Source organism: Poecilia reticulata, linkage group LG11 (assembly GCF_000633615.1).
Source record: "Poecilia reticulata strain Guanapo linkage group LG11, Guppy_female_1.0+MT, whole genome shotgun sequence".
In the NCBI taxonomy this organism is placed as follows: domain Eukaryota; kingdom Metazoa; phylum Chordata; class Actinopteri; order Cyprinodontiformes; family Poeciliidae; genus Poecilia; species Poecilia reticulata.
This window is the reverse complement of record NC_024341.1, coordinates 10373078-10394915: the sequence shown is the minus strand read 5'-3', so window position 1 is coordinate 10394915 and position 21838 is coordinate 10373078. Positions and strand designations below refer to the sequence as shown.

The 21838-nt window shown below is 41.9% G+C and overlaps 1 long non-coding RNA gene across 1 annotated transcript in view; it reads right to left on the bottom strand.

Moving 5' to 3' along the window:
• Positions 1 to 238: 238 nt before the first annotated feature.
• Positions 239 to 21838, bottom strand: part of LOC103472204 (uncharacterized) — a 44944-nt gene continuing 23344 nt past the window's right edge. Inside the window, exons 2-3 of the long non-coding RNA XR_534823.2 lie at positions 2031 to 2106; positions 239 to 1810 (exon numbers count right to left, since the gene is read on the bottom strand). This is a non-coding gene — a long non-coding RNA (uncharacterized LOC103472204). The remainder of the gene's footprint in view (positions 1811 to 2030; positions 2107 to 21838) is intronic.

Here is a 21838-nt window from a genome sequence, read left to right as displayed (position 1 = left end):
TTTTTATGCTCTCTATTTTGGAAAATTTCCAGTTTTTTTTTTTTTACATTTTGTAAGCCTGTGGACAATAGGTGCAAGTAGCATTATGTAAAAAGCTCATATGTAAAATACCCCCAGCTATATAAAGTTAGTTTTTTTTACACTAACTTTATAGTTTCAATATGATATCGTTGATTTATTTATTTATGTATTTATTTATTTATTTTATTCCACTGTTTTGTTTCCTGGTGTGTCTGAACATTGTGAAGTTTATTGTCCTTTGGAGACTTACTAACCTCACATCACAAGCATTAGTTAATTATCATCAGTGATTTCGGAAGGGAATATCTGGGGCATATTTTCCCGATGACAGCCAGGGGGTTTTTATCAGCTGACATTGAACAAATGACCACTTCATTCGGTTCGGACGGAGACTCTGTTCCCCTCAGGAATGACTCGTGTTCATTGTTTGTACAGAAACATCATCTTCTGGCAGATGTAGTGCAAAAAAAAACAACAAAAAATGGCTTGAAAGCAATCTTTTTAAGCGTTTTTATATGTTTTTTTGTTATGTGAGTCATTGTTTCTGGGGTTTGTGTTCAAGTTAAATTAACCCTGATTATTTTTTAACCGAAGACAGACAATGTTGTTTTTCTTTTTATGAAATGAGTCAGCAGAAAAATTTACAATTTTCAAAATGAGAACAAACAAAAAAAATCCTTTTGTAGCTTTTAAATAATAATAATAATTTATCTGAAGAGAAACTCCTTTGACTTGTTGAGTTGTGCCGTTATAGGGGAGCTTTGTGAGCCTCTCTCAGGTCAGTCTGCACCTCGCAGCTGTGGGACAAGAAGTGGTGAAAAGTCAAAAGATACAATTTAACCAGGCACACACTTTTACAAACTGCCACCTACACATCATGTGCACACTCAAGTTTAAATCTGTGCGCAGTTCGAAGCGTCCGTTGACCCTCCGACTTCATCTGCACACACACTTTACCGGGACCTTATTCATTAATCTTCATTTCAACACACACTCCGGCTGCCGTCAGCACATATGCTCCCAACAATCACTTCGCACTGTGTATTCTCTCTCCCACGCCACCTCGCGCACACACACGAGTTCTCAGCGGGTGAGATCTGATTGCTGACACTGATATCAGGTCCCCTCTTGCTGCTGAGCTGTCCATCTGGTTGCCTGATCAGACGACAGAGTGGGGTCCTCACCGCGGGGCTCCTGTCACTGTGTATTAGGGCCGGGCTGACGGGAGAGCTGCACTGACATTGAGGATAATATTGGCATCAAAAGATGCCTTTGGAGCTCGTATCACATTGAGTTTACAGTGGAACATGATGACATGTAAGGTGGCCGGGTCGAGTTGTTTGCAGGACATAGTGTACCCCTACGATCCATTGCGTATTTTTCTGGATTTTTCAACATTTTTCAACATTTGGAGTCTCACTAAGCTGCTGTCCTTTGCAAAGGTTTTAAATGCGATGACAATTTCGTCACGTTACTGCAGCAAACATTAAGGCATTTTGGAAGTTCGTGTGACTGAAGAAGACGCGTGGTCACGTGGTTGTGGGATACACCTTTTATATGCAGACCACCAGGGGGACATTTATCCTGCTTCGGTATAAGTGACACCCCTGCACAATTACAGGAGTGATCCGGTGTGCCGTTACATGTCAGTCATCTGCGGGAGCACCTGGAGGGCCAGGGAGCAATCCGATGTCAGGGGGCGGCAGCCATTTGAGACCCTTCGTAATGAAGAATCACAAATGTGAATAATTCCTCACTGCGTAGGATAAGCACTCCTCTAACGTGTCGCCTGCGGATACAAAAATGGTAAAAATGGATGAGTTGAAGCATTAGTGTCAGCATTACTGTCTGAGCGCATTTCCACATAAAATATGCCCAAAAAACTTCTGACCAATTACACAACACATCCAACGGAGCCCTGTGTGGTACGGTTCAACTTGGCAAAAATGACGTAATTTCCACAATTCAACAACGTCAATGAGGGATGATTTGGAGCCTTTAAGCCATACCTGTGAAAGCATTGTCCATTCAAGGTGTCAATACAGCAGACGGGCTGAATGGACGTCTTTTAACATGGATCAAATCCTGCAACAGATTCTCAGTTAGATTTTGGTGTGGAATTTGATTGGGCCTCAATGTACTCTGCACAGGATTGTTGACCAAGCTCCAGGTGTTTTGCAACTCCTTTACTCCTGTTTTTAGTTCCATCTGGCGTCTAATCAGCTCTGACTGGTTTTTCTGTCTCTGCTTGAGAAAAATATCCCCATGGCATGATGCTGTCACCACCATGTTTCACCTTGAGAATGGTAGGTGTAGTTTGATGTGCAGTTTATTAGCCACACACAAAAAATCTCAAAATTTGGTACGACAGTTCCCCTGTGAACAGATTCTCTCACCTCACCTGTGTGCTTCTTAGCACACTTCTAAAACCCTAAAAAAAAATCTTTATTTACAGAATGATTACATTACACACCTTTAGTCTGTGTTGCTAATAGTAATAAAGCGACTGCTGAAGGTAATTAGTTACACTGGATATTTATTTGGGGCTCTCGGAGCAAGTGGGACTGAATGCGAAAGTACGTGCCACATTTATGATTTTTATTGAGATTTTTATTGTGATCTATTCCACTTTCCATTTCAGAATTATGCTCAACTTTGTGTTTGTTCCTCATAAATTCGGAGTGAAAACGGATCGAAGCTTGCAAGATGTTAAGCTTTTGTTACGCTACACAGTCATATTTCTCTGGTGTTGTGACATTTCCGAGTCACAAAATTTTGAGACAACATGAATCACGTCGGTAGACATGTACCCCCGATGCACAGTGTGCCAATCCAATCAGCTTTTCGGTGCTGTTTTTAAATAACGTCCAAATTGTTGGGGTCTTGTGTTTGTTTGAAGTTTGTTTCTAGCAGGGCCTGACTGATTCAGTACAACATAGACAAATAAACTCCAGATCTGCGTCTTGCCAAGCAAATCAGAGCTGCTGAATGATTCAATCCCACCGTTTATTATGGTTTTTACGGCATGAATTCCAAATGAGCGCCCGAGCACGAACAGGCGAGCAGGGGGGAAGAAAAAAAAAAAGAAAGGCAGGCACTTATGTTTTGTATATTTATTGCTCCCACGTCCTTTCTGTATTTTCTCTATTAAATCTTCTCTGTTGGAAAGATTAATTCAAAATCTACAATGCCGCATTGTCAGAAATAAGAACAATGCTTCAGAAGGAAAGTCACACTCCAGCTCCCAAATTGCACCGAACAGAGGGGCCAGTGTGGGCTGGAGTCATTTCTCCCATCGTCCCCAGCTGTGACTTGGCTGTCAGTGAGACATTTGGCCCTCTGGCTGAGGGCGACAGGAAGGTTTAGGTGTTGTAATCAAGCTCCCCTTATTCCTCCAAGGCTCGTTACGATGCTCAAATTCTACACTAATTGGCCAGTGAGTCCCCTGGCAGCCAGGCACCCTGTCTGCCCAGCAACACCCCATGGGGGGAAAAGAAAGAGCGTTTTTTATTATTTTCATATTGTAGCAATATATAACCTTCTAGTGAATTTTCCAGAATTTAGAAAAAAAAAAGAAGTACAGATCACACACAAGTGAAACCAGGTATATACATACAGTAAATGAAAAGAGACGTAATTGTTATTTTTGGTTAAATTGGGCTAAACTTTTCTTGCTTTAGGTCTCTTTATTATTTCCATTTTCTCAGAGTGATAAAAGATATTTTTGGAGATTTAAATGTATTTTCCAAACACAAGCCATTCCATATGCAACATTTAGAGTCCAGTTTGAGGTTTGATGATGTAAAGGCTTTGACAGCATGTTGATTGGCTGTTTTGCTGCATGGGGATCTGATGCTTTTCACACAACAACAAATAGGATGAAGAAAAACATGTATAAATATTGAAGCAACATTTTAGGAATCTGTCAGGAAATAAAAACTTGGACACAAATGGGTTTTATGCTTGGACAATAAATGTAAAAAAAATACCACATATTTGTTACAAAGTGGCCTAAGAACAACAAAGCTGATGTTCGGTGTGACCATCGCAAAGCCTTGATTTCAGTCCTACAGGAAATCGATCAGTCAAGTTTATTTTTAAAGCACATTTCAGCGGAAAGTTCAGAGTGCTTAACATCATAACAACACCACAAAGTCATTAAAGACAAAGACAAAAATATGTGTGCAAGCAAGGTGGACTTTACATCTGACTCAGCTGCATGTGTTCAGTCTGGAGGAACACAGAAAAATCAGAGAAAATTACTCTGAGACGTATGTGGAAGAAAAAACAAAAGGTTTGACCTAAGCCATTCAGTCAAGACAAAAACTGTCAAATTCTAAAGAAATCCATGGAAACTTTTGACTACAACAAGTTAGTTTTAACACAATTATCAAAAAAAATCTCTTGTTCATTATTCTAATATTTACCAAACAATTCTGACTGAGCTTAAACACACATTGTTTTGTTTGATTTAATGTCAGACAATGAGAAAAATGAGAATATGCATCTCTTTATCCTGTTTGTTATGCTTATGTTGTTTTCCAGCTGTATGTATAAGACCTGTAATCAGCAGGTTTTTCTTTTGGTTTCAATAGTAGAAGTTCCTTTGAGAGCTGAAAAGGTGTCAGCAGATGAACATTTTCTGACCAAAAGGTTAACAGTGTGCTGCTTTTGTCATCCTTGCAGTGGTGCATGATGTGTGTTTTCATAGAGATTTATCAGGATCCGCTGCAGACGGATTTGAAAACTAAATGGATTCTGACATTGCCAGGCACTAAAGATAATGAAGTGTAACACATAAAGCAGGGTGATGCAAGTGTGGTTTTTCAATAATTGGAACTGGAAGATGAAGAGCCTACCTTCAACTCCTCCTCTATCTCTGTAAATACCTCTACTGTTGTCCTCCTTCATCTCCTTTAATCTACTTTGCTCCCTTCCTCGCCTCCCTTCCGCTAGTTTATGGCTAGCACTTCTATGGTTGCTGAACCGTCACTCCCTACCCCTCCCATCCTTCACCCCAAAGTAACAACAAACTGATCCACGGTCAGCGGAAGTGTCCTCTTTTTTTTTTTTGTACACCGGACAGGTGAGGAATGTTCACCTTTCCGTCTCTCTTATGCACTTACACATCCAAACGTATCTTTCCCATCCACACTCGGGGCTCAGCACTTTAAAGATGAAAGGAAAAGGACAGCTGAGGACAGAAAACAAGAGACTGAGTATGGCTGGAAATATGATCTATCATGGGATGGGTTTCTTCTTTTCTTGTTTTATTGTTTTTGTGGGGTCTCCCTGAACCAAAGCAATTGACACATGTAAGCCTCTACTTCCTAAACCTTGAACAAGAGTTATGGAGAAGTCTTTAAAAGCAAGACGTTGTTATGGTTAAGCTTTGTTTGGTACAGACTGAGCATATTTTGTCACATTACAATTGCAGTATTTTTTATGTTTTTTACTTTGCTTTCATTCTACTGGAATTATATGTCCAACCATCACAAAGTGCTGCTTCATTGAGAACTAGAAAGAATGTGATATATGGTTCTTAAAAGTGTTCTGCACGGTAAAGTCTCTGGCATGCATTTGAATGTGGTCCTTTTCATCTGACATTCCAAAATAAAATCATGTGCAAGCAATTGCCTTCTGAAGTCGCAAAGTATACTCATGTGCAACTCAATCTATGCAAATGCAGCTGTGCTGCGAAGGCGTCAGAGGTTTGTCATAGAAAGAATTAACCCGAGAATGGAAAGAGCGTAACGTAATGGAAAAGCTATGTAGAGATCAACAGCTTGGGGTGCGAGAATCTTCCGACATTCCAAGTAATAGACATGCACTCAAAAAATCTGGCTTTAATGGAAGAGTGGCAGGAAGAAGCTAAAGTTGAAAGAAAGGTATTAAAGTCCTTATTTGCCGTTTGCCAAAAACTAAGCAGGCGACATGTGGAAGAAGGTGCCTTGATTAGATGAGGTCAAAATTGAACCTCATCACCACATATCAGGATGCATTCCAGACGAGAGACAGGGAAACTGGTCAGATCTTATGGGAAAATGGATGATGAGATAAACACAAGGTACACTTTGAGCAAAATATATTTAATAGATGGAAGGGCCAAGTCAATGTCCTGAGGGGACTGGTCAAATTTTAACCAAGTTGCAGTAATTGGTCAGAAAAGAAGGAAGTACACAAAACCTTAAGGTGATTGGTCAGATTTGCGGAAAAGTTGTGATGACTGGTGAAAATTGCAATATGAGTGAATTTCCATTAATAGCTGCAATCACAACTTCTTGTGATTGCAGGAAGTTGTGATTGCAGCTTGCCCCCTCTCCCCCCCTGCTAGAGGTACGGTAAACCCCCTCTCCTTCTACCCTTCTACTTCGCCCCCCCACTCCAGCGGTAAACTTCCCCCACCCATTAAATAATTTATACTTTGTGTTGAAGAAAATGAATAAAGAAATACTGAGCAAAATGAATGTGCCATAAAAACCATTGTGTATGATATGAGATGCCTAAGATAGAAGTCCTTGTTATTAATAGCCAACAACAATATTTTGCCATAAAAGTTTGCAATATGTTTGCAAAAGTACCCTTTGAAATTATTGCCACCGCTGGCAATGATGTTCACAAAAACATATGAAATGTAAGGTTTTTCATGTAGTTTTATTTACGGTAATCTGACTTCAATGTGACTTCTTGGATAACCAAACATGATAACCTATTTGCTCAAAACAGTATAATCTTCAGAGTCAACACAGGAGTTCTGGCTGCTACACTGATCAGCTTGGGTAGACTGACATAGCTTGGTACAGAATATTTGCCATTGTGTCGTCTTCAAAGACAATCTGGGAATTGACAACCACAAACCACATTAAGGTTTGTGGTAAGTAATCATGTCAAGATGAACCTCATGACATGAATACTTTTGCTCTGCACAATACAACATTTATAGACCGATGAATGATTGAATAGCTTTATATATGTTCGGCAGCTCTGAAGGCAATTTCACTCCCAATAAAGAGACATAATACTGAAAGCCAAGCACACTTTTTCACTGCGAAGCACGATTCTCCTGCAAGTTTCCTTTGCTTTCAACAAGGGGTTAGGCTTTTCATGTTGATCTAAATTAAGTGTGAATTTGTTCATGGTCATGTGGCTGATTAAGAGCACGTCTCATGAAGGCTTGGGTTTCTCGCTCTGACCCACCGCCCACCCAGCAGGCATCATTGGACAGCTGCAGGCGGAAGAGCAGGATAGAGGGAAAACACGGAGGCCTGGGGCCTGAGTGTCACCATTGCTCAGTGTTCTCAGGCCTTGCTGCGAGGACCACGTACACACACCCAGACGTACGGAGACGTATGAAAATGCCCAAACCATCAGCTTGAATGCAACATCAGAGATCTGACAAAGACAAGCTGGCCCTGGCTGTCTCGGTTTTAACAAGCTCCAGCTGAGGGTGGACGTTGTGTGCCTGAGTGTGTGTTTAGCCTGGCACCCGTGGCGACACAAGGCAGCCTGTATATGTGTCTGCTTCTTCATTTCCTGTTCCTGTGGGGCAGACATTCCTCCAACAGAACATGGCAGCTCACTACTGGAGGCCAAATGGGCCCTGTTGCAAGAGAGCGTGTGTGTTCCTGAACCAATGGGACTGAAATGTTATTCACACAAAATGGACTCGGTCGCACTTGTTGCTGATTAATGCCTGACTCCACCCGTTAGCTCTGTCCTTCTCCTTCTCCTTCTCCTTCTCCTTCTCCTTCTCCTTCTCCTTCTTCTACTCCTTCTCTGGCTCCTCAGCTGTGAGTGATTAAGTCGAAGGGAGAGCGCTGAAGGGGTGGAAAGGGTGAGAGGGGGGGACGGGGTACTCAGTCACAGGCTGAGTAATAGCTTCCAGAGATCCACAACTGCCTGGCTCTGTGCAACACGAGAGCTAATCAGGAGTGACGGCTCGACCCGTTTGGACAGTGTAAAGGCAGCCCCACTTCTGTCAGGAAAAAAAGACCCGGACGGCCACTCCCCCGTCTTTTCCCCCTTCACCACAGAACACCAGCTTGTCCCCTCCACAGCCATCTGACAGGCGAACGTTGGGGTAAGAAACATGAACAGAAGGACAGGAGAGAATAATTCAAGAAGATTTGAGGCTGAAAAGGGGAAAGCAAGTCAACGAAAAGCACACAGGGAGATACATGAAAGGCTCCCCGTATAGGGAAGCGGTTGATGCGGTGAGCTGCTTTCATGTTTGTACACGCTTCGCTGTCAGACAGACTGCGGGTGTTTAATGGAAATGACGGCGAAACCCATCATGTTCATTTACCCCAACGGATCTCAAAATCAAAAGGCAACAAAACAGAAAAAAAATACAGATGTTGCGATGCTTGTGCAGACGCACGTGCTACGCATACAGGGTGGAACACACAGGGCCATGATGCGGTTGGCTGATTTGTGCTGTTTCCACGGCGATTGGTTTCCATCGCACGTCCGGGGGTTGTGGGAGGACGGGGGGGAGGCTCAGCCATTGACAGCGGTCTCCCGTTCCTCGCAACCTGACTTTTTTTTCATTTTTCAATTTCATTCTCATCGGCCGCTGCTGCCTGTATTTTTTTTCTCCTCCATTTTTCTATTTCCAGCCGACGACAGAGAGCGTGTGAAGTGTGAAATTAGAAAGAGAGTCTGTAAATAGTGGCGTGTAACACAGGGAATACACAGATGGACAAGCACGCACAAACACACGCATGCTGATTTATATAAGCTGGGAGACAAAACTCATTACCTTCAAACTGATCGAAGGGAAGAAGTGAGCTGATTACTTAGTCTTGCTTCTAAATAACTTAATAACAAACAGAAGTTGATAGTTAGACTTCTTATTTGCTTATATCGACAGTAAAAATTCAGCTAAACTTGCAGAAAGAGAGCCCTGTGTTACTTTCTGGCTCTGACCAAGATATTATGAGTTGAGTTTAAGTATTTTATTCCATCCTTTTGGGGTCTCTCCATGAAGGAGCCCCTGTTCTGTGTCTCTTTGGCACAAAAACACTTTCACACACAGCTTGTGCCCCCACCTGGGTTTAACTGTCTGACATAGTGAGATGTTGGCGTGGTGGAGTGCCGGAGAAGGAGGTCAGGGGCGCAAGGGCAGCCAGGTCCCTCAGACGTCCATCAAAGTGACAGGTACCCCTGCCTTAAAACTCTGTGACCCCACCCCAAAAAACCCAGTTTCCCTCCTTTTTCACTAAACACACAAACCTTCAAAAAAACACACACACACACACACACACATACAAAAACGCACGCATACTGAATTACCAGGCCTGAAAAAGCAGCCCTGCAGCAAAGTAGACCAGCTCTCCGTAATTAGGACATTCTGTGGCCATGAAATCATTCTGAAAATTAGCTCCAGGAAGCAAGAGAAGGGAGACAGAGTACTAAAGAAAGAAAAGAGTGAAGTTGAGAGAGGAAAAAAAGTGTTCTGGATGTCTTCAACAGGCAAATTGACAAGCCACATGTGCTGGCAAGGTGAGAAATGAAATAATTTAGACCCATCCCAGATAATGACAGCTGTTAAGATTACTAATTAATCCTCTGGCCTTGTGACACGTTAGATTTAGGTCGGGGGAAATTGCTTGAAGAGGTGTGGGAGTGAGCAAATAAGAACTCAGTCAAGGTAGGATTCCCCTTTATATGTCTTGTTTGTGCCTCATTTGGCTGACGGTGTCCAGGCCTCTGGTCCTGACAGGAGAAAGAACCAGGAGTTTGGATCCCGGCTCTCGATTGACCAGCTCTGCTCTGTGTTCACCATTTCTTTCAGGTTTTTGGCTGCAGTAACACTTGCAGATCAGCGAAGCTCCTGTCGCCACTGGTTTACCCCGTTCTGACCTTCTGCCATTGCACAAACAGCATCTGCCAGCAATCAACCCTCCAACAAGCACTAAGCACTATAGGACAACATAAACCAGTGTCACCACGACCCTCAGGCCATCCTGTCTTCTCAGCTGAACACTCAAGAGATAAAATTGGGGAACACTTGCTGGTAGCTATTTAACTCGAGGATAAATGAATGTGTGGATAAAAGTGGTGTTGGCCCAGCTGCGAGTTGTTAACGCTGAACTGAGCATTGTAGGGAAGGGCCACCAGATGGCTGGCGAACGGAACAATTGAGAGTTGAAAAGGAAAGGTGTAAAAAAAAGGCAACAGGATGGAGAAATTGTAGAACCAAGCACAGACGTGAGCTAAAACAAAATTTTTCCGCCACTTTACTCCAACAGAATTGTGCAGACATGAATAAAGTGCCCTGCAAAAGTATTCAGCGTCCAGAATCTTTTTACAGTTACTCATTTGCTTAGAAATATTCTCTGGTGTATTTATTGGCATTTTATGTTCTATTCACATAGTAGAATATAATAACTTTTCTCTATTTTCAGATAAAAATACAATGGGGACGATGGTAGCGGTAGTGATAGGAGATTGTCCAACAGTTGGTGGGTCGATCCCCGCCCTGTCCCCGTCTGGGGGCAGGTGAATTGCTTTGCCCAAAAACGCAACAACTGAGACAAACACAGTGGGGGTTTGAACCAGAACCCCACCCGTTACAGGACAAACTCTTACCACCATTGTAACCATTGCCCCATAGACAACAAGCCAGTGCAAGTGATTGCCCTGAGGAGTCTCTTCAAACTTAGCATATAAAACAGTACCCCAAGCTTTTATACAACTTGCAGCTGTTTAAAACAAGAAATGGTTATCCACCTAAACTGACAAACAGAGCAAGGAGAGCATTAATCAGAGAAGCTACCAAGTGGGCCATTGTAACTCCACAAACCAGGTCCACAGCTTAGGTAGACGAATCTGTTTGTAGGACAACTACTAGTTGTCTGACCTTTAGAGAACAATGTCATATGAAGTCATACTAACAATTTGCCACAAGCCATGTAGGGGACAGGGCAAACCTGAAGGATAATGCACACAAGCCAGATGGGGTTGAAATTTTACTTTTTGTCCTACAGGCAAAGCCCTCCATTGGGAAACTTAATGGTGGGATCGTCATGCCAGTGGGATGCTTTTCTTCAGTAGATTCATAGAAGCTGGACAGAGTTGAGGGGCAGGTGAATGGAGGGAAATGCAGGGCAATACCAGAAGAAAACCTCTTGGAGTGAGCAAAAACACTTGAGACATCATAGTCCTGACATGAGGTTTCTTCTCCCATCAGGACTATGGTCTTAATAGGTAAGAGCTGCAATGGAATTACTTCTTCTTCTGTTAGAATGGCCTAGTCAAAGTCAAGACCTAAATCTAACTGAAAATATGTTGCAAAACTTGAGAATTTACATGATTTTGGATATATGCGTAAAACGATGTGAAGAAGTTCAACAAAGGTGAATTCTAACGAGAGGCAACGTATGACTGCTTAGATGTGCAAGGTAGGTAACACAGAGAGGTTCTATGAAGTGGGACATCAGTTACTTTGGGGGCTGGAGGTTTTTGCTCTGGGTATCTATGGAGACAAAACAAGAGTAAACATTTTTCTAAGGTTGCGCAATCCAGGCTGTGTTGCAACATACTTCCCTTTTAATTTAGTTCAAACAAAGGAACAACACTGACAGTCAACCAAATATCACGCTATCAGCTAAACAGCTAATCAAGCGATGAGAGATGTTGGGAATTCCACCGCGGGCGGACAATGGCAGTGTTTTGCGGTATCCTGAGAGCAGGAGGCAAGGAGAAATCAAGCTCAGATGACTAGCCAGTCAGATACGCACACATTATTATTTGACAAACATTTGGCAAGATTAGTGCCGATCTTGATTAAAGGCCGTGTGCTTGTTGTATTTTTCTACCGATGACATGTTTCACTACAAGTACTGGGTTAAATTTCTCATGCTATGTTAATTTGCTTATGAGTGAGTGATTAACTGTTGTTGCTCACAGGTGTCTCATCCTAGTCCTTTTGCTCTCTAATCAGAGTTGAGACCCGTTGCCACAGCCGGAAGGAAAGCCCGGCTCTGTGCAATTGACCTTGATGTGACTTTTGTGCCAATTGGACATCAGAGCTGAGTAAAAGGGGGAAAAAAAAACAAAACACTGTACCACAAGGTTTCAAAAATCCAATCACTGTCAAATCCTGTCATGAGTAGGAGGGTTGGTGTTATATGTGTTTGTTTTGACCATGCTGATCGACAACTTGTTGATATAAGAGACAAAAATTCATGCGGCTTATAGTTCGTAACTCAACACTCCTACACAGATACGCACTGTACCTTTTTAAAAGAAATGGGGAAGAAGTCAAATCCAGGTAACGCTGTGATGTTGAAGTGCATTATGGGTCACTGAGACCTCACTCAGGTGCTGAGTGATGATGTAAGTCTGAGGAAACCACCACTGGGACAGCAGGAGGGAAAATAAGAGCTGTGGCATGAAAACAGGGGGGAAAGATGGAGATTGGAGGCGACAGTTGAGTTGTGAGAAAGTGTTTTTGGGGCGCCGTGGCTGAGAGTGTGCTGTGCGGTTGCTGGCTGGCTAAGGGATTTTAATAAACAGCCTGCTGAAACATGACAGGACTATTGGGTGAAATCATGGTTGTTTTAAAGTGATGACTGTTGGAAGTCCCTGAACCTAAAAATTAAAGCAGCGCTCACCAGAAAGAGCCTTTACTATACTTCATGCACATTCAGATCCAAAAAGAACACCCTAATTCTTTTACTTGTCTATCAGACAAAAGCAAAGATATATATTTAAAAAAAATCTTCTTTAAACAGAGCAAGCGCTTGCTTTGTCATAAAGTACATATGCTTAAAGCTTGTATACTTAAGCATACATACACTGTGGCCTCCTTTCCTACCCCATGTCATAAGCTTTTCCAAGGCGACTGAAAAGCTTTATCTCTCAACAGTTAGGACACATTCTCTGGTTCACTTTCTTTAAAGTGACATGACGCTCAGGCAAGATCGCCCTGCCCACACTGAAGTGTAACTCAGGTAAACAAACATGGTTATAACAGTGGGGGTATTGAAGCTCACAGCATTAACTAAGACATTTAGTGAGGCATTTTTTGCCTTATCAGCCAACATGAAAGCAAAGAAGGTAGGCCAAGAAAAGATTCAAACGAGTCATATTTTAGGTCCTTGAAATTATTTGTGGGAAACATTAAAGCCAAATGGTCTCATCTTAAACCATTCCAAATACCAGTCATCAGGCTGTGTAGGAATATTTGTACCACATGCCTGAAAAGTTATTGCGTTACCAAATAAACTGTACCCAGAAAAAAATTGATTTGCAGCCAAAGCTCACATGTATTGTTTTGGATGAATCTTTGTGCATTAATCTTTGATTTAGCCACTAAGCATGCAATGTAATGATGACAAGAAATGGAAGATTTTCTTTCAGTTACCTTCATAAAGACAAGTATTTGGTAGTATTGTCGACCACTGTTGTAATCAGATTCTCGTATATATAAATATATATATATATATTTTTTTTTCCGAAACTGTTAAGGTTTTGAACTTGCAAACAGCTCTACACCACCCTCCAAGTGCTTCCGGTAAAGCATGTTGTGACTGAATGTTCCCCACTCAGAGTTTAGCCATTTTCTCTCATTTCTTTTCACCAAATCTCTACAACCGCGTGGGCGTATTCGTAATGTTAAACTCTTACAACCTTTTCAGAGGTAAAGCAGTTTCAGTTCCTCCAGCTTCTTCAGGACAAATTGCGACTGCCAATCAGTTAGTTGCTGACAAATGCACTGGATTGATTGACAGGGGGTGTCATGTCAATTGGGACCATTTTTTTTTGGTCTGCCACCCAAAAGGCATTGTTTTTTATGGACATCGCATGTCACACACAGAAGTCCAACCGCAAGACACCATGCCTCCTAATTGGATCACTCCATGTAACCTCATTGCTGCCCATGTGAGCAGTCTCACAGGAGAATAACAACAGAGACTCAAGAATTTTAGGCATTCTGAACTGATGTTCAGTTTAGCATCACACATGCTGGTCCCAAACTTTTTCTCACATCTCAAAGTTGCAAAGGGACAATCCTCTCGGTTACTAGGGAATAATTAAACATTAAAAGACTCATCCAGGGGCTAGTGCGTATCTGCACTACCACCTCACTGTCTGGGCATCTCCAGAGCTGGAAACACACCAAGCCTTTTCCAGGAGTTGGGTTCCAGAGCCCAAACTTTGTGCAAAGTTGAACTCTTCAAAACAGATGTCCTCAGTTAAGAATTTTAATAGTCTTATGTGACTAAAACACAAGATTGCCTCGAGATCTAAAAACTAGCTTCAAACAACAGATAAATGAAACAGCCTATTTCTCAAAAAAGACAAGGTTTGTGGCCAATGATTTGCTTTGCTTCTGATTATACACTCAAAAATGAAACATGATTCTGGACTGATTGCAAATCTAATAAAACTTGGCAACATGGGGTTCCATTGTATACTAAGCCAAACCTTTACATAGCAACAGCCTGTTTATTTAATCAGCAAATTGTTTGTATTATTACACATCACAATAAATGACAGTGAGTTGATTATCTTTTCCACATAAAACACTAGAAATTTTGCATAAAATTATGAGTTCATCTACTTTTCCGCTACCAGTTGTAGTTGTAGTAGAATGAGCTTTGGAATTATTGCTCAAGCAAAACAACTTTGTTTTTCCCAACATTCTTTACTTTGAGCAAGTGGGAAAAGTCCTCAATGATAAATAGACCAATCCCACTTCTGAGAGGCTCCTTAAAGATGTAAAAATGAGGAGCTGTGATTACCTTTACCAAAGTCTCTGCAACAATTACATTCAGCAATGGGATTTAAAATCGGTATCTTTCTCATCTGCATCTCGACATTTTCATAATATAAGGACATTAGGCACATGACTTTGCCACTTGAGATGCATCAGCATTGTAGACACTTTGGATCTTAACTACTAAAAATTTACGTTGCACTGAGGAAGACTGTCGTGTATCTTGTAGACTGATGTACCTGTAAGGAGATGGCAGCATAGTGTATGTCATTCTAAATTAAATGTCACTCCACAGTTGTTTTCATGGACTTTTACGTACAGCACTACATACAAAAACCCTTTCTGGTTTAAGCACACCCTGAGGCACTCAATTATAAAATCCACCAATTTATGTAAATGTTGCAATTGCCGGTTGGCTATAGAAATGCTGCTGCCATGGAAAGCAGACAAAGCAGGTATGTACCAGTCATGCGCTCGCGACACTCACTGCTTCCATAGGCAATTTGGAAGGACAGAGAGGATGCTGATGTGAGCAAAAAGCCACCTTGCCTAACCCAGTCCCTCACCAGACGTATTATGCTGCTGTAAGGGTGAGAGGTGAGAGGTTACAGGCGAGGGGGTGGACTGTAGGGGGGGAGGAAGGGTGTCATGCCTCTGGATGACAGCTCTCTCCACCTCATCCGCACACCAGCTGCCCATGATGCATACAAACACACACACACACACACACACGCACACGCACACACACACACACGCACGCACACACGTGACATTCATGCATAAGCACACTCTTCACATTAACCCACTCAACCTCCCACCCCCTTTCCTCCCCAGCCTCATCAACTTCTCTCCTTTTTCAACAAAGACTTTCTCGCCGCTTGATGTTGGCGTTATTCACCCCGCCTCCATGCAGGTGTCTCATGTTTTTTCCATATCTGTCCTGCGGTCAAGGTTTGACATTTAGACCAATGCCTGGGGCTTTTTGTGATGGCTGACATGTTGTAGTAAATGAGCACTGGTCTGTGTTCAATGGCGATGCCACAATGAGCAGGTAAGACTCTTGAGCGGGTAGTGTTTTTTGCATGCTGGTAGGCCTCTCCCGTTCTTCCATCGCGTTAGGCAACCTGTGGATTTTGATCTGTCACTTATGCCTAATTCATACCTCCTTGTCAGCTGTACCGCTCAACTGCAAACTGGGGCAAAGTACATTTCAACATCTTGTTTGCCTGCAGGCCAGATTTTCGTGACTCCATTGGCTGTGCACTCTGGCAGGTACAGTAATACTCCCAATCAGAAGGTGCTGCCTCGACTAAAGAAGATTTACTACACATCATATAAAACAGCTCAAAATCTCCCTCTAAGAGGCTATAGAGAATAGGGTATATCTCCGAGGGTAACGTTACGGTTCAGCAGAGCTAAAGAGAACATGCATAGGGCCACATGCTTATTTGCAATGTCCAAGCAGGTTGCATACATGACTGCAAACAGGTATGTCAAGGCCTTTATAAGGGGAGTCATTTTTCTCCTGACCACTTCAGCTTGCCAGTCAGGTTTTGTGGTTAAGATATTGTTTTTGTGAAACCCTCTTGTATCAGAAAGGACAAATTTTTGGTACCCGGTCAATTCAAACTTCCTTTAACTCAATAACAGCATATTATGTTGCCCATAATTCCACTTCATGGTGATTGAGCAGTCATGGTTGAGCTTCTTTTGTGGGGAATGCGATTCTTTAACAAAGAGAAATATTGCGCCTTGTAGGAAGCTTGGAGAAACTTTGACCAGGCTGAGTCAGAACCATAACCTAATGCCCATTTGGACAGTTTTAACTGTGGTTGCAAAAAAAGTTTGGAGTCATGCCCTCTGTCAAGTTTGCCAAGATGTACCTATTCATCTATCTGTCTGTCCGCCCATAAATTCATCCATGCAGTCTTACTTTCTGGTTATTGTTGCATCCATATTAAAAACCCTACCCAAGAAATGTGCGATAATTGCATGGTAAACTTTCATTTTTGTACTTTTAGAAACTGTCAACAAAGTACTGAGAACTGTGTGAAATTTGAGTCTGGAGATGTATAGCATTTTGACATTAAAAAAATGTGCATGAACCCTAGGGGTACATGCCTGCAGGGCAGATGTTAAACTCACTGTGAAGGAAGAAGGAAAGAGCACAGGAGGACTACTGTCAGAGGCTGAGTGCAGTAGACACTAAAAACTGGTGCTGAGAACTGAAATGGTAGACAAAAGAGAGGGGATTTCGTTGTCTTAAACAGAACACAGGGTTTTTTCTTTTTGGAGATTAAACCCGAGAGTAAGAATCCACGGCTCACTACATCAAGACCAATCGAGCTGTGATCAAAGATATCACATCTGCAGGAAAAGAACTGCATGTCTCAGATGAAAAGGACGTATTCTTGATTTCTTTCCTGGTAGGTCTGAGCTGTCATGGTGATGGAAATGAGCACCGGCGCTGATCTGCGGGGCCCGATCCGCACATGTGCTGGCCCGTGAGTGTGCAGCAGTCTCTCCACTTTCTCCTCCTTCTGGTTCTCTGTCATCTCTCCGTCTCTCCCATAGTTTCCTCCCATGGTTTATTATTACGGTATAATCGCTTCCATCTGCCTATCAAGCCGACGGGCAGAGCAAGATTGGGAACAAAAAGAGAGCGAGAAGGAGTGCAGGGAGGGATTTTTTTTCCCCCTTTCCAACACAAACACTTCTCCTCCCTCCGCTCGCCTCGTCTCAAAGTCCCTCGTCAGACCAAATCAAAATGCTGCAGAGTCACTTCTCTCTTTCTGTCTAGTATATTATAATCTAGCATGACTTCTGGACAGCTTCATGCACAATTAGGAGTTCAGCAGCTCTGGGCAACAAAATCTGATTCGAATTAGTGCTGTATTACATTACTGTTTACTCATGATCTTTCTTGTCGTCTCACATCTCTTTATGAGGTACCTCTCAAGTGTGCATGTGTGACTTTTAGCACTGCAAAGAGTTGCAAGACAGGAGACAAAATTTATCTGCTTATGAGAACAGATTTGAGTTCGTATAAACTCGTCGCATTCTTCAGGAAGTTTTAGTAACCAACAAACGCTTGCTTTGAAAATGGATTCCCAAATCTCACGGCAGCAACCGGTAGCAATCAGCTGTGCTACAAACAAATACGTTTGATGTGAACATCTTGGGTCAGTGCAGGGGCCAAGGGAATACTCACTCTAAAACCACATAGGACCCCTAGTCCTCTGATCTTCAATCAGATTAGCCACTTGGCCCAATTACAGCCAATCAAAGGCAATTAAATCCAATTATGACCAATTATGGGTAATTAGAATGCCTCGGAGATTGATAACTTGGACAGATGGGGCAAGATGGGGCACCGGGGTGTCACTTTAAAAAAAAACTGTCACCGGCCTCTCACTCCATCTTTGTCCAAAATCAGAGTGCTGGCTCTTTTCAAAGGATGCCTGGAGAGTTCAAAAAGACTTGGCGATAACTAGGGAATCTAAGAATAAAAATAACACAGGTCTACATATGCCTTTTGTATTCCCTCCTCCGTTTCTTGCTAATTCTGAAGGTTAACGTGGCAAAGTGAAAAATCAATGAACACCAGTTGAACTGTGTAACCACTGCCAAGCCCAAGATGATTTTCCCTGCTGCTTTTCTTAGGACACGACCAATTTGATTGTCAACTCCTTACCTCAGAACAGTCTTTGCTTTCGGCACTTGGGTATTTTGGTAATGCGGTTTGGAAACTTTAAGTCAGGAAAGGCAAAGCTGTCGTTTCATTTCCAGTTTCAGATCAGTGTTCTTAAAAATATCAACGTTACACTCTAGTACTTTCTGGGGTTTCCTTGTATGGTGAGTGTTTTTGCATTTGCACAGTCCCTCTCACTGAGTCCCATGGAATGTCCACCGGCTATGTTATTGCATGGCTTTAGGTTTCGGACTGAGGGTGTTGATGTTTGACTTGGGGTTGGCGAGAGATTTAGGGACGTATATTTCCATCTTTTAGCCCAGAGAAGGTAAAATGTGGAAAATAAATCTAAGACTCCAGCTGATGTTACTCTGTTTTCAGAGGTTTAACATGTTTGTCCATCAAATCTGTTTCTGTCCATCAAAAAGGTCGACTTGTGACCGCATCTTGTCCCCGCCTCGTGCTATCACAGAGGTAGTTTCGGCTTAGCCTCGCATTTAGACAATTCTGTTTTCCATTCCACAAAGCGGTTGATGTTATCACTTTGATTAAAATCACCGCTCAGATATTCGCCTCTAATGGCTGACAGAGAGTAATGGGGGCTTTTTTCAGAAAAAAAAGGCCTGCCAAGATAAAGTGCACTGAGTGTGGACTGCAGGCTTTTGCTGTTTTGAGCATTTAAAGAACTGAAATAATTGCAACAAAATGCTTACATGAAAGCTTTCCTCTGTTTGACTCCATCAGATATTGCCTGCAGGGGTTTTCTTCCCTGGATTAGAGCAGAAATAAGCCGAGCTACAAAGAGTTTCACGGCGATATGGCTTTGAATGAACTCCATCGCTGGTCACCCGATGAAACTGTGGCGTGTTTTGACAGTTGCTGTTTTCACGCAGCTTTTTTTTTTTCTTTTATGTCACAAACCTAACTCCACAAACCTAACTCTGCCCTGCGGTTCCTTCTTCCTCTCGGGTTATATAAGTTCGGATGCCGAAAATCTGAGTGGAGGCACGGAGGGTTCAAAGGAAACACGGAGGATAAACAAACAGAGTTTCAGAAGTGTAGACGGCACAGCGCTGATTGCGGGGCTTAGATTGGCTCGGCCCTGGTTTATTTGTGTATGTCACAGAGATAAACATCACTCCGGGACTTCGACAAGAAAAATGAACCCACAAGAGAGGATGGACACTGGTGAGCAGAAACCGCTCACACATGTAGATTAGTACATGCTGGCATGTATAACACACCCACAAACTCTCTCTCTCTCAATACACACACATTCCGCCTTCCCTTGCAGGGCCCCATGCAATGAAGAGACCTTTTTTAGGAGCTGTCACTCAGAGCTGGTCACCATGGAGGTGACTTGGGCACACAACAAAGACCGCTAAGAGTTTCTCACAAGACCAAAAAAAAAAAAAGGAAGGCACACAGAGAAAAACAACAAAGAAGGAGATAGAAACAGACAGCGAGAGATTCACTGGGAGACAACATGAACACTTGCGAGGTAAAAAGATTGACTGACTAAGCAAGTGGGATGCCATGCAGATGAAGATGGATGGAATGGATGTGATGGACAAATGAGACACAAGCATATTGTGATAAAGAGGTTGGGAGGTAGGATTTAGAGCTGGTAACATTAAGAGAGAAGCGACATGCAGACAGGAAGCAAGTCTATAGCAACTACCAACAAAACCCCAAAACCTCCACTTATCAGATAGTTGGAAATTATGATCATTGGAAGCTTTTAAGTGCAGATACATAACTCTGTCTACTAGAATTCCAGATAATATGACTCGAGAGGCTGAAGCTAAAAGCCTTTTTAAGAGAAGTCAAGTCTGAAGAAAACATCTAAAACAACTTTGATCTCAAAAATATCCAAAACCATTTTATCAACATTTGATCCATCATCACATTTGCGTTGAAAAGTTGTTTATGCAGAAGCCAGTTCATATTTACATGTTAAAAGGGAAGTTGGAGGAGGTGTGTCACCAAGGATCTTCTTGTGTGAAACACGTGCGGGTAAAGGAACATATACAAAAATCTCCTGTAAAATAATTCATTCTACAGCGGTCTCCTCAGCCAGTGTAATATTTTAGTCTTCTTTGTATCATCTGACCTCTGTAACAGACAACTAAGATGGCTGAAATACTCACCCTGTTTCATTCCCCACACTGAAAAATCATTGGTGGTTCACAGCCTGCAAATGACTCTTCAACAAGCCTTCTTTACAGTTTTATGTCTTCTCAGTTTACATCGCTGGGCATTTACTAGGAAATTGTTTACAGTCATATCCACTGAGTTAGAGTATGAATTCAGGTGAGGCGTGTTTTTCAGATTAAAAGTGCCTTTTGAAAATAACTCAATTAAAGCAGGTACTAAGCTTCCTTTTTATTAAGACCACATCACTGCATTAAATATGCCCTTTTATAGTCTGATGTGGTATTCTAATTTTAAATGAGCTGAGCAAGGTGGTGGGAAAAGATGCCAATAAAGTTTCATAGAGCGTCACTTTGAGAGTTGGGAATTGTTTCCAACTGGGGATGCTACACCGCCTCCAACCTCTATGTCCCATGAAAATAGATAATTGGGTTAGTGAAAACAGTTTAGAGCTGCTAAAGTCAATGCATATTTGATATTTGTAAGCAATTAGCTTCTTAACTAAAGTAGGTAATGCTCTCCATTTCATAAAACTCCAGATTAGTTGGTGGTGGAGGCTGAAGTAAATGACTTGCAAGAGAGACACCATATGTCGACTTCTTTCGCATCATTGTAATGTTTAAATTGGCTAGTTATTTACAAATAAACCAACGGTGCTTTACCCAGGAAGTGGTGGTAGGAGGCAATTTAACACTTATGATCTGTAATCTGACTATACCAAAGCGTAATGAAGCATTTCCTTCAGATTCTCATATATTCATACATTCCTTTCTCTTTTAAATAATATGTGGTTCATGTGTCAATATCTACCCAATGCAAGTAGTTCAGAATTTACTAAGTGAGTTTCTACTTAAAGGTTATTGGCAATTGAAATGGCAACTACCTTTAACAACTTTTGTGCCATCTTAAATTAAGTTTAAATCCAGATTAGCTGTATCTTTGGCCTGATGCTAAGAGAGTACCAGACTAAATTAGATTTGTAAAACGATACAAATATTTTTTATTATTATTCTTTTAACTGCGTAAATAATTATTTACACATACGTCAATACTTTTTTTTTTTTTTGCTTCCCAGCAAAACGAGGTTCAGTGAACCACAGGTGGTCTTCTTGCATAAATTATACTGAAACATCACATGTAAAACATTTTTGATCAGAGTGAATGTCTTAGCCAAAAGTAAAGTGGTAAAGAAAACAGGAAACACTTTACATTTTCTATTCACTGTACATGCTTAATTTTGACGT